At 36.0% G+C, this 10,900-nt stretch overlaps 1 long non-coding RNA gene across 1 annotated transcript; it reads left to right on the top strand.

The window, feature by feature from the left end:
• The first annotated feature begins 995 nt into the window (after positions 1 to 995).
• Positions 996 to 7,218, top strand: LOC149743826 (uncharacterized). The gene is made up of 3 exons (XR_016391708.1): positions 996 to 1,756; positions 3,154 to 6,094; positions 6,405 to 7,218. It is a non-coding gene; the product is annotated as an uncharacterized LOC149743826 (long non-coding RNA).
• The last annotated feature ends 3,682 nt before the right edge of the window (positions 7,219 to 10,900 follow it).

Below are 10,900 nucleotides of genomic sequence, written 5' to 3'. Positions count from 1 at the left end.
AAGAAAAATCTATAACGAAATCAGTACTATAGATATGTGGGAGAATCTGGAACATGATACAGTGGGTAGCCAGTGATACCAACAGCCAGTGTCATTGAGATGGGATATGTCATGAAAGGTTTCAGAGAGGTACTGATACCTGAAATCTAAGTAAGTATTCAAATGATAAGCCAAAAAAGGGCACTAGTGTATACATTTTCAGGGCAATAGAAATAGCAAATGCAGAGGTGGAAACACGATACACATGAGGAACTGCAAGCAGTTCATTATTTGAGAAATTCAGTATACTTTACAAAAAATAGCATGTATAGTTTTATAATAGTACACCTTTTTTCAAAAAGGATTTGAGGTAGAACTGTGTGAATATATTTAAGATTCTTTAGAAAAAGTAGCAATATTGATTATATCGTTCATTATGTCAAGAGGGGAGAATTAAATTGGGATTCAGGAGACCAGGATTCTAGTGCAGACCTACCACTAACTTGTTGAGACCTTAGTGTGATAATGTTGTTGACTGCCTTCCCAGTAATCACCTCCCTTTTTCTTCCCTTCCCCCAAACCACAATTTTGTCTAGCTTTTGGGGTGATCCCATGCTTCAGGAGCAGCTTGGGCGGGTGAGAGTGGGGGGCTGTGTGACTCTTAGTTACTCTAAGCTCATTATGGTAATTCCACTCTCTTTGGTTAGTGATTGTTTTAGGAATAAACGTGTGACTCAGTTCTGGCCAATGAGTTGAGAATGGGGTGCCTGCAGAGAGAATTCTGGGAAAGCTTTCTCACCGAGGACAAAGGAAAAGATGCCCTCTCCCTGCCTTCATCTTATTCTAGCTCTGAAGATGTGTTTGAGCCCAGTGTACGGATGCAACAGAGCAGTTTTCAGGCTTAAGGGTTCCCTCCTCTGCTCCTGAAGCTGAGGATTGTTTTTAAAAATATGGTGCCTTTGTTGCTACTCCTTTTCTAAGTTGCAAGTGTAATCTGGTTTGGGAGGGTCTTTACTTCCAGCTCTGCTTTCCTCTTTGAGACCACTGTCACCAGGAGATACAGCCCTTGCTTTCCAAAGGTCACACACTCACTCTAGGAGTATTTTGTGAGCGCATTCTAAGATCTCCAGGCCACCGGGACGCTTTCATCATAGAGACTTTTTCTCGTTTGTCTTGATAAAATGCAGGGTATAGCATAGTACTAGGCACATAATAGTCATCACTAATAGTTTTGTTTAATGAAGGGTGAATCAAATATTACTTATGTAGGGGTGGGGAGAGGTTTTATTTGTGTTCTATTTGATTTTATTATTTCCAGCCAGTAGAACATGGGTGTGGTTCTATAATCTGTGCATTTTGAAAGGGTTTTTTCAATGAGGCAAAATTGATTCCTGTTTATCTCTGCGAAGAAAATTTTCTTTAGAAATTAAAGAATTGGGGGAAAACCACTTCAATCTATGTGTGTTACTACTTCTTATACAGCAAATTTAGCCTTTAGCTCTGGAGACTTGACAAAGAAGGGAAACATTACAAAATTGTACCTAATGCAAACTAGATGCTCAGTAAACATTTATTTATATAGTAGATATGCCTGAAATAGAACTATTCACTTTATGATTTAATTTTTTCTTTTTTCATTTTAGCATTTATGACATTAGCAGAGAACAGGACTATGTCAAGAAGTCCGGGGGTATACTTGGTGCAAATGAATTAAGACCACCCTCCCAGCTCCATTCCCTGTGAGAGAAGACCGAGACAAGGTTCATATCAGAGAAGAGTGGGTATTAAACTAAATGCTATAAGCTATTACTAATGAATCCAAAGCTGCACAGTACAGTTTTTTAGATTTTAATTTAGATCATGTAAAATGAAAGGACTTTTTTAAAAATTCTAACTTCCAGTAGCTACAGATTTCTTATAATTATTAGTCCAAAATTGATAGGTGATTAAGTTTGCAAATTGCATCAGAAAAGGTGTGTGTGTTCAAGAGAAATTGTCACACTCCTCTATTTGTATTTCTTTGAAACTATGATTTATTTTACTTGATTTTAAATTGAGATATTTTAAATAGTAGAAGTAATACATGCTTATGTAAGAAAAATCTAAATTGTAGTGATATATATAAGGCAAAAGTATAAGTTCTCCTTTTTGTCCACTCCCCAATCACCATTGGTGTATATACTGTTAACGGTTGGATTTCCCATCTTTTCTACATCTTTTTCTGTATACTTCCAAACACATAATTTTTTATGGTTTTTTTTTTTACCAAAATGACAGATAATACATATTATTCACTCAGTAGTATACAATAGATATCTTTGTACGTCAGTATATACAGATTTACTTTGTTTTTATTTAGTAAGTGCAAGGTGTTTCCCTATTGATGGCAATTTAGGTTGTCTCCAGTGTTTTTGCTGTTATAGGTGTTGGTGCATGGAACACCCTTGGACATATAACCCCTGCACTTATGCTAATATTTCTGAGGAACAGATTCCCAGAAATGGAATGGTTATTTGGTATGCCCATTTAAGTTTTTGTTACTTTCTGCCAAATTGTGTTCTAAAAAAGCTGTATATATCTTAAACTGGCAGTCCTTTGATATCTTAAAGGTAAGGGTAGTACATTTTAGGATTAGGTGATTAAAGAATGGGCTGTTCCTTCAACAACTGTCAAATGACCTACTTAGAGGAGATACAGTATATAGGCATGGAGAGTATTAAAAGGTGTAGGTTGCCTTCTACTAATAAGGGCCTTTAATGGCACATATTGTTGGGTTCTTAGTGTTTCTGTCTCTGATAAGTGCTATTGCTTAATTCACAAACAGGAGTTGTGGTCATGTAAGTCTGGGGGAGATGTAGAAGTGGCTAGATTCTGTTAGATTACTGTGACACCTAAGTTGTTGACGTTTGTTCATCTCATTATTTGCTTTCAGACCAGATGCTTATAGAATGGAAAATAGATACCTGTGGTATAGCATCAGAAGCTGGTTTATAATTTTTTTATCTCTCTTATTAGAAGTTATAAAGAGAGAAAAAAGTGTCCCGAAATCAGACACTCAGTATCCCTGTCATGGATTTTGAGATGGGGGAGATTGATGCAGGGCGCTTTGAGCAGAATCCAACTTGTTGTGTCAAGCTTGACCTAACTTTTTTTTTTTTTTTTTTTTTTTTGCAGTACGCAGGCCTCTCACTGTTGTGGCCTCTCCCATTGCGGAGCACAGGCTCCGGACGCACAGGCTCAGCGGCCATGGCTCACGGGCCCAGCCGCTCCGCGGCATGTGGGATCTTCCCGGACCGGGACACGAACCCGTGTCCCCTGCGTCGGCAGGCGGACTCTCAACCACTGTGCCACCAGGGAAACCCAAGCTTGACCTGACTTTTAAGATCCAATCCACAAATGGCAGAGAAACGTGCCCAAAGCCAGGTGCTACAGGAAAGAATATTAACTGAGTTTTCAGAGCCATTTTGATTCAACTTCAGTTTTTTCCATGTGCTCTTTGTTGATCACTTAAACAGTAAGGGACACTCTTTATGCTTTACAGACAGGTACTTTTCAAGTTACCTTCTTAGATGTTGCTTTAGATTTCTTTGTGGAATAGCCCCCTCTTCTTTCTCTTAATATTCTGATCATCTTGAATGTTAAACTAGAGCATGTGCATTGCTCAGCAAAAAATGAAACTATCCATTTATTTAATGCTCCTCGTTTTGTACGCTTGTTTTAGGCGGTTAAATGAAAGCGCATTGTGTGGGAAGAGACAACGTCAAATGATTTATCAGTAAAATTCTCATTATGTCCTTAATTATAGAGCAGGAAACTTGTGCTTTCTTGAGAGTATAATTGAGGTCATTTATTATGAAGTCATGAAAGATTCAGGGTTTACTGTGGTTTTCCATTAACTTCTCTTTTGATATGCTTTTCCTTCTGCCAACTGTAAAATTATTACTTTTCTAACATATGGCTATTTGGAGAGTGCTGACATAAAAAGGAAGCATTTTTAACCATAAATAAATGGTTTTAGAAGTTACAGTATAAAAGTACAAAATAAGTCATTTCTTACTTGTTCCTCCTTGTTTATTTTAAATCATTACCATTAGTCCTAGCTTTATTGGGAGCAGTACTCCCCACATTGTATTAGATGGGGTCTTTTAAATTGCATTATTTCTCACAGTTTTCAGTTTATTATTGTGCGTTGATGCTCAAAATTGGGGATATATGTAGTATTCAGTACTTGTGAAACTTATAATCTATTAACATCTTGCAGAATTTAGGGAAGTTGATAATCATAGATTGGTCATTTCCAAAGCTATGACAACTTTTATTTCTTTCACTTGTAAGCAACATCTTTCACAAATATTGAGCCTCATGGTATAATTAGATTCTTTAAATATTATATTGCCTTTTAAAAAATTTAAATACTAGGTTTCCAAAATTATAATTTTTAAAGGAATCCTGATTTGCATTTGAGCTAGCTGTACAGATTATTTGTAAAAGGAGTTTGCAAGTGCATAGGCTTCCCAGTTTGTTTTGAGGAAGTAGCTAAAGAAAGCCATAATTTTTAAATTGTTATCACTGGTGTTTTGCTGTTTGAATCTCTTTAGAATATCCATATTTTTCACAGCACTGGTATACCGATATTGAAAGAGAGAAGGTGAAACTGAGGAAAAATCAAAGTCAGATACAATCGATATAGATCAGATGTGCCAACTTCAGAATATTCTTAAGTGTTTCATCCTCTTTTCTTTCTTTCCTTGCTATTTATAATCTTTTATTTTTGATACGATGAAGTATTATTATCAAAATCATTTTTAAATTACCTTGGGAATTGAAGCATTAGGACAGTTTAGTCCAAATGAATTTTACTGAAATGTTTGTTTTGATTTCTGTAATAGTCTAGGGTTTTTTAATCTGTTGTTCATAAATTAATTTTAATTAAAAAGCTTATGTTTTCTTTAACTTTTGAACTCTAGTGTAATTGGCAGAGTCCTGGTATAAGTAGGAAGCCAGATTAATGTACTTATTTATACTGTAAGGCCCAAACTTCCAGTCTTACATAAATTATTCTCTCTATTATTTACAAATAATCAGTGTGTATCCGCCCCCCCAACCTTGTTAAAGAGAATAGAGAGGATGTAAATAGAAAGGAGTAAACAAATCAAATAGTTCAATGTTATGAGAACTCATTAGGCTCAGTTCTTGCTAAGTGAGGACTGGTAAAATCAAAAGACACAAGGGCTCAATCAAGAGAATTACTGGCTTGAGTCAGTAGTTCTCAATTAGGAAGCATGCCTCTCATGGGAGGGGTATACCAGCATCTTTGGGATAACACATGGGTATGGTTTGAAGAAAGCACTTTCAAGAAAAGTAATAAAGTTTTATTTTTGTAAAATGATGATTTTATAATACAGCCCATAAGAAGTAAATTTTAATAGACATGTACAGGCTGGTGAGGAAGCCCCAAAGAAACATGATTTCTAATGTGTTTGCTGAGTGTGCAGTAGTAGGCTCCTTCCAAGGAACCTAACAGACTTCCTTGGGGATTTGGTGAGAAGACAGGAAGGGTAAGTTTATCAAAATGTGGCTTAGGTTTAAAAAAATTTAAGAATGAGAAGAATTGGTCTAAGCAGTTGCTGACCACCAACTTGACACTACAGTTGCATCTGCTTTTACCCAGTGTGGCTACAGCGCCCAGCTTGAAACCAAAAGGGATTTATTCTTGCATTAAAAGTCATTCACCCTCAGTTATAATCCATTTAGGTTATTTTCACATGTGAGATCTTTTAAGATAGTCCAGATATGGTAGCCAAAACACATTGTAAATGTCTTAATCATACAGGAAGGAAATAGATGATTATTTCCTATTATCATAGATGATATATTTCCTGTATCAGTATTCAGTGATATTTAGTGTGCCACTTTTCCCCATCCTTTGGTTATCTTAAACAGTTGCATTATTTTTGTTTGTGTTTTGCAGTTTTTGAGACAGTGTCCTTGAGTTCAGACTCTCTCTTCCAGAGGGCAGTTTCAATTCTCCATACTTCTTACTTGGACTCTGCATCTGAGCATGGTTTTCAGTACAGTCAAGTGACTGGTGAAAAATGACATTTTCTTAAATGAGGTGAGGTGCTTGGTACACACTGTGTCTGTTTTATTTTAGTTTTAAAGAAAGAGACCCATTATTTTTGATATATAAGCCTAGTTCTTTTTAGCTATCCCATTTCAGCTGAAATAAAAGATCCTTGGAAATAGTCACTTGAAAGGTAATTATAATATATTCTAGGGAATAGAAAAATAATAAATGTCATTAGTCTTTTAGCAGGAGGAATTCAGATGATGCATTTTTAAAAGTTAATTTTCAAGGCAAAATAACATGTTTATAACATTTGATTATTCTCTCCTTATACGGTACAAAACTCTTTACCAAGAAGAAAAAGCAAGTAACTGTACTCACGAAGAACTTCAAGAAACTTACGGGTTTCTTCTGTTTGAAACTGAAAATCAGGTAAGGGAATTCGATCGTAGAAAAGTAATTTTGTGATGTTAATGTACAAAATTAATTATATCATTAAAGTTAAATATTGGTATTTTAGGTCTATAAAGTTTGTAAGATTACCAGTTCATCAGTCTTTTTTGTTAGTTTGGTGGCAATGTAAATGACAGTGAAAGCTCGTCATGAAAGAGATTGGATTTCTACAACTTTCCATAGGTTTTCTTTAGTTTTATCTTGAATACATTTGTAAGCTCGTGGTGAGATTTTGATTAATACAGATTCCTTAAGTATTAATAATGACTTTTAATGGAGTGAATGGATATTTTCTATTCTCGATCATTGTTTAGATAGATATTTTCTATTTCTTGTGGAGGTTTTTCAAGTTTAAATTACATGATTTTGGGGACAAGATGAACACGTTCAGCATTCTAGTTACTTGGAATTGTTTCATGCCTTATTTTGAAAATTGAACATCCATATTGTTGGTTGTACCTAAATTGTGGAGAAGGAAACTACTGTGTGCAGGTATGTCTCCAGAGATGTGTGTGGCTTCTAGATACAGTTCAGCAATGCTAGAGATCTATAATCCAACTTAAAGTAATTCAAAGGTAGTATTTCGGTTGAGGTCATGATTTTTAAAGAACAGGGATAGATTTGCTAAAGAATAATTAACATTACCATATAACTTATGGATTATATAGTAATACTAGAGAGTTTGTTTAACTTCCAAATAAGATATGTTATGGATTCATACTAAAAAAAAAAAAAAAAAAAAGCATTTGCGGAGAAGACATTTTCAAATTTAGTGATTCCCAAGCTGTAATTGAAAAAGAAATCTTCAAGAGAGGACTTATCTGTGAGCTTGTTTAATTTGGTTTTGCTGGTGACATTTTTGTTAACAGAAATAATAAAATTTCACGAAAAAGTTTGAGCTGTTAATATTAACTAAAACACAATTGCCTTACGTAAGCTTGCTTTGTGCCATGAATGCATAGAACGTACAGATTCTGTATTGAAAGTCTGTATATAGATTATAGAGTTATTTCATGGACCCTCCCAAGAACGATATGATAAGCAAAGTACGATCTTTTGTTTAAGGCAAAGTTGGTATGTCAGCGTGGACTCTGTGTTGGCAGCAGTGCTATCAGCACTCTGGGTGACCCAGGGAAAGGTACGTCTGTAAGGAAAAGGAATCTCTTTTACAAGGTGAAGTGGGGTTTAGTTAGTTACATAAGATACCTATGTTAAATGCTAGTTTCATTGATGATAAATAGTGATCTTTGGAAGCAGACCTTTAAACATATAAATGAGCTTTGAGTCTAAGACTTAAGGTTTTCTAATAGGAGTTATCTTTTTTAAAAGGATGGTTGGACTAGAAAAGGTACTGAAGGTATCTTTCAGTGCCAAGAGTTTAGTGCAGTCATCTGGGGCTAGTGAGGATTTCTTCTGAATTATCATAATGGCAGTAGGAACACATAATAGAGGGAACTGACGCACCTTGGCAACTGTGGAATGTGAGGAGTAACAAAGAATCAAATGTAAGGTAACTTACACTGCACTGATATTGTCAGTAGAAGAGAGACACGGAGGAGAGGAAATTGTAGGGAAGCTGTTGAGTTAAAAGAGAAAGGTAATCTTACTGTCAAGAATGTGGATTAGCACTAATTTCTTTAAGCTTCACTTTCCTCATCTGTAAAATAGATGAAACTATCATCTAGATTTGCTGTGAGGATTACATGAGACTGTGTCGAGTGCTTAGCTTGGAGCTTACACCTAAATGAACACTACTACTTCAGTGAGCTAAATTTGAGAAATAATGAGGTGGTCATAAGTGTTTCTGAAAGCTGTCCTGCTGGTGGTAAAAATAGTTGGAAAAGGGATTAGAACTGGAGGTTGGGGTTCAAGGTGGCAGCGGGTGGGTGTTAGCTGAAGCCAAAAACATTGTTACATGGGGCAGCAAAGATGGCAAGAGCAGAACTTTCAGGTGGTTATGGGAGCAAGGGATGGGGCCACGGGGCAAGGCTAGGAAGAGGGAGTTGAGAGCAGTCCAGGGGATGAAGAATCAGGAGGTGGAGTTTCACAGAGAACAGAAGGCTGTAAGGAGGGGTGTTAGCAGTGTCAGATGCTACAGAAGTTGGAGATCAGCACTGAGAAGGATTACTGGGCTCCATGGCTCCATTCCTGCTGACCATTTCTTTTAAATAACAACTTTATTGAGATAACATTCACATACCATTCGTTTCACCTGTTTAAAGTATACAATTTTTTTTTTAGCATATTCACTAAAATGAATATGCAGCCATCAGCACAATCAATTTTAGACCATTTTCATCAGTCACTCCCCACTCCCACCAGCCTAAGCAACCAGTACTCTACTATTTGCCCCTATGGATTGGCCTATTCCAGACATTCCATGTAGATGGGATCGTATATGACCTTTTGTGACTAACTGTTTTACTTAGCTTAGTGTTTTTGAGATTCATCCATGTTGTAGCATATACTTCATTCCTTTTTTGACTGAATAATATTCCACTGTACCGCATTTTCTTTATCCATTCAGCACTTGATGGACATTTGGTTGTTTCTACTTTTTGGCTATTATAAAAAAATGGTACTATGTACGTTCTTGTCCAGGTCTTTATGTGGACATGTTTTTTCATTTCTGTTGGGTTTATACCTAGGAGTGGAATTGCTGGCTCATATGGTAACTCTGTGTAAAACAAATGTTTTTTTAAACTTATATTCAGCTCTTCTAAAGGACATGAAAGGGGATAAGTTCATAACCCCAATAACAGTTTACCTAAAACCTTTTTTTCCTTCTCCCCTACTCTTTTTAACCCCCCCTTCTTTTCATTATGAAAAATGCTAACATAGAAAAAGTAGAGAGCATAGTATAATATACCTATCACCTACGTTTAACAGATAATGTTTTGCATTATTCTCTTCATTTGTTTAAAAAAGTTTTTTTTTCTGAAAATTGTGAAAGTGAATTACAAGCAAACACCTCAGCTTACATCTCTAAAAATTAAGGCCATTTTTGCGCTTTACTGCAGTCACATGAGTTTATTGTTGATGTTTGAGAGGCTGGCTTCAGTAGGGTGGTGGAGTAGATAGAGGCTGGATTGCTCCTATAAATACACAATCTTCTTCATCACATGTACTGGGGGTAATAATAAAATAGCACTACTGCCTGTGTGTGTTCTATAGTTTTGGGCTCAAATAGAAATGGATAGTTCTGTGTATGAAAGTAATCCTTTATATTACTGTAGTGTATTATAGTTTTAAAAGTTTATGGATCTTTTTAAATCTTCCTGAGAACCCTGTGATTTATGTATCTATACTCATGCCCACCTTGCCCGCTTAAGTGACATACTCCTCAGTCACATGGTTATTATTAGCAGTAAGTGAAAAACCTGGAACTGGAACCCAATCTCCTGGCCACAAGTTTATTGCTCTGTCTGCTATATCCATGTCCTCACCATTGTCTTTTATGTTTCAAAAGAGATACTTCAGGAATATCTCTGAAATGTGTCCTTTCCTCCTTATTCTCACTGCTGCTGCCGGGTGGGGATCCTCTTCTCCTGTCGTAACTTAAAGGAGTCTCTCCCCTCTTGAGACTCACTTCTCTATTAAGCTGCAGTGGGCTGTGATGTGGCTACAGTGGTGAACAAAACAGATATAACCCCCGCCTCCCTGGAATTCACAGCCCAGCAGAATAAGCTGCTTGAAGGCAGGACCTCGTTGTATTTCCCTTTGTGGCACTGCTGCCTGGCACACAGCTGCAGTGTAGTAGACCTCAGCACACATTCTTAAATATGAGTACTTACTGAGATGTTTTGCAAAAAATAACTTGAGAATCAGATTACTATAGGCCTTTTCACTGAATGATTGCATGGAGAAAAAACAGACTCACGAAGACTTTTCCAAACATGTGACACTCTTATCCCTTTTCACTTACCATACCCAAATAGAAAACTGGTTGTCGAACAGATGTATTGTATCTTAGCTCTAATGTTTCCATACCTTTAGAATATCTCAAATAGTTTTTAAAAGGTAAGCAGTTTCAAAATAGTTTTTTAATGTTAGCATTTATTTGTCTTTTGTGTTGTCTTGTTCAGTTAAAGGTAACCCATGTGTAAATAATCTTTTTAAAGTGTAAATTAATCTATTTTTATACTTTTATAGGTGTATACATTTCCAAATACTCAGACTATCTTCATGCAAGACCTTGGTATCATGGGAAGTCTGGTTATGTTGTAATTTTTAATCTAATTAAGGTAAAGACTAAATGTGCTTCTATGTAATTTTTCTTTTAAAAATGAAAGATTATCAGTCTGTGATAATGTTCTTTGCAGATCATTTGCTACACATAGTCCTTGCCAAAGACAGCTATCTAAAGTCAGAGAAAATAACTGCTTTTTGCTTTCCTTTACG

Source organism: Delphinapterus leucas, unplaced genomic scaffold (assembly GCF_059928025.1).
Source record: "Delphinapterus leucas isolate spDelLeu-1000000601 "Yukka" unplaced genomic scaffold, BTC_Dleu_Yukka2 spDelLeu_asBTCV2_sq67, whole genome shotgun sequence".
Classification (NCBI taxonomy): domain Eukaryota; kingdom Metazoa; phylum Chordata; class Mammalia; order Artiodactyla; family Monodontidae; genus Delphinapterus; species Delphinapterus leucas.
Note: the sequence above shows the minus strand (reverse complement) of the source record. Positions and strands in the feature narration are given on the sequence as shown.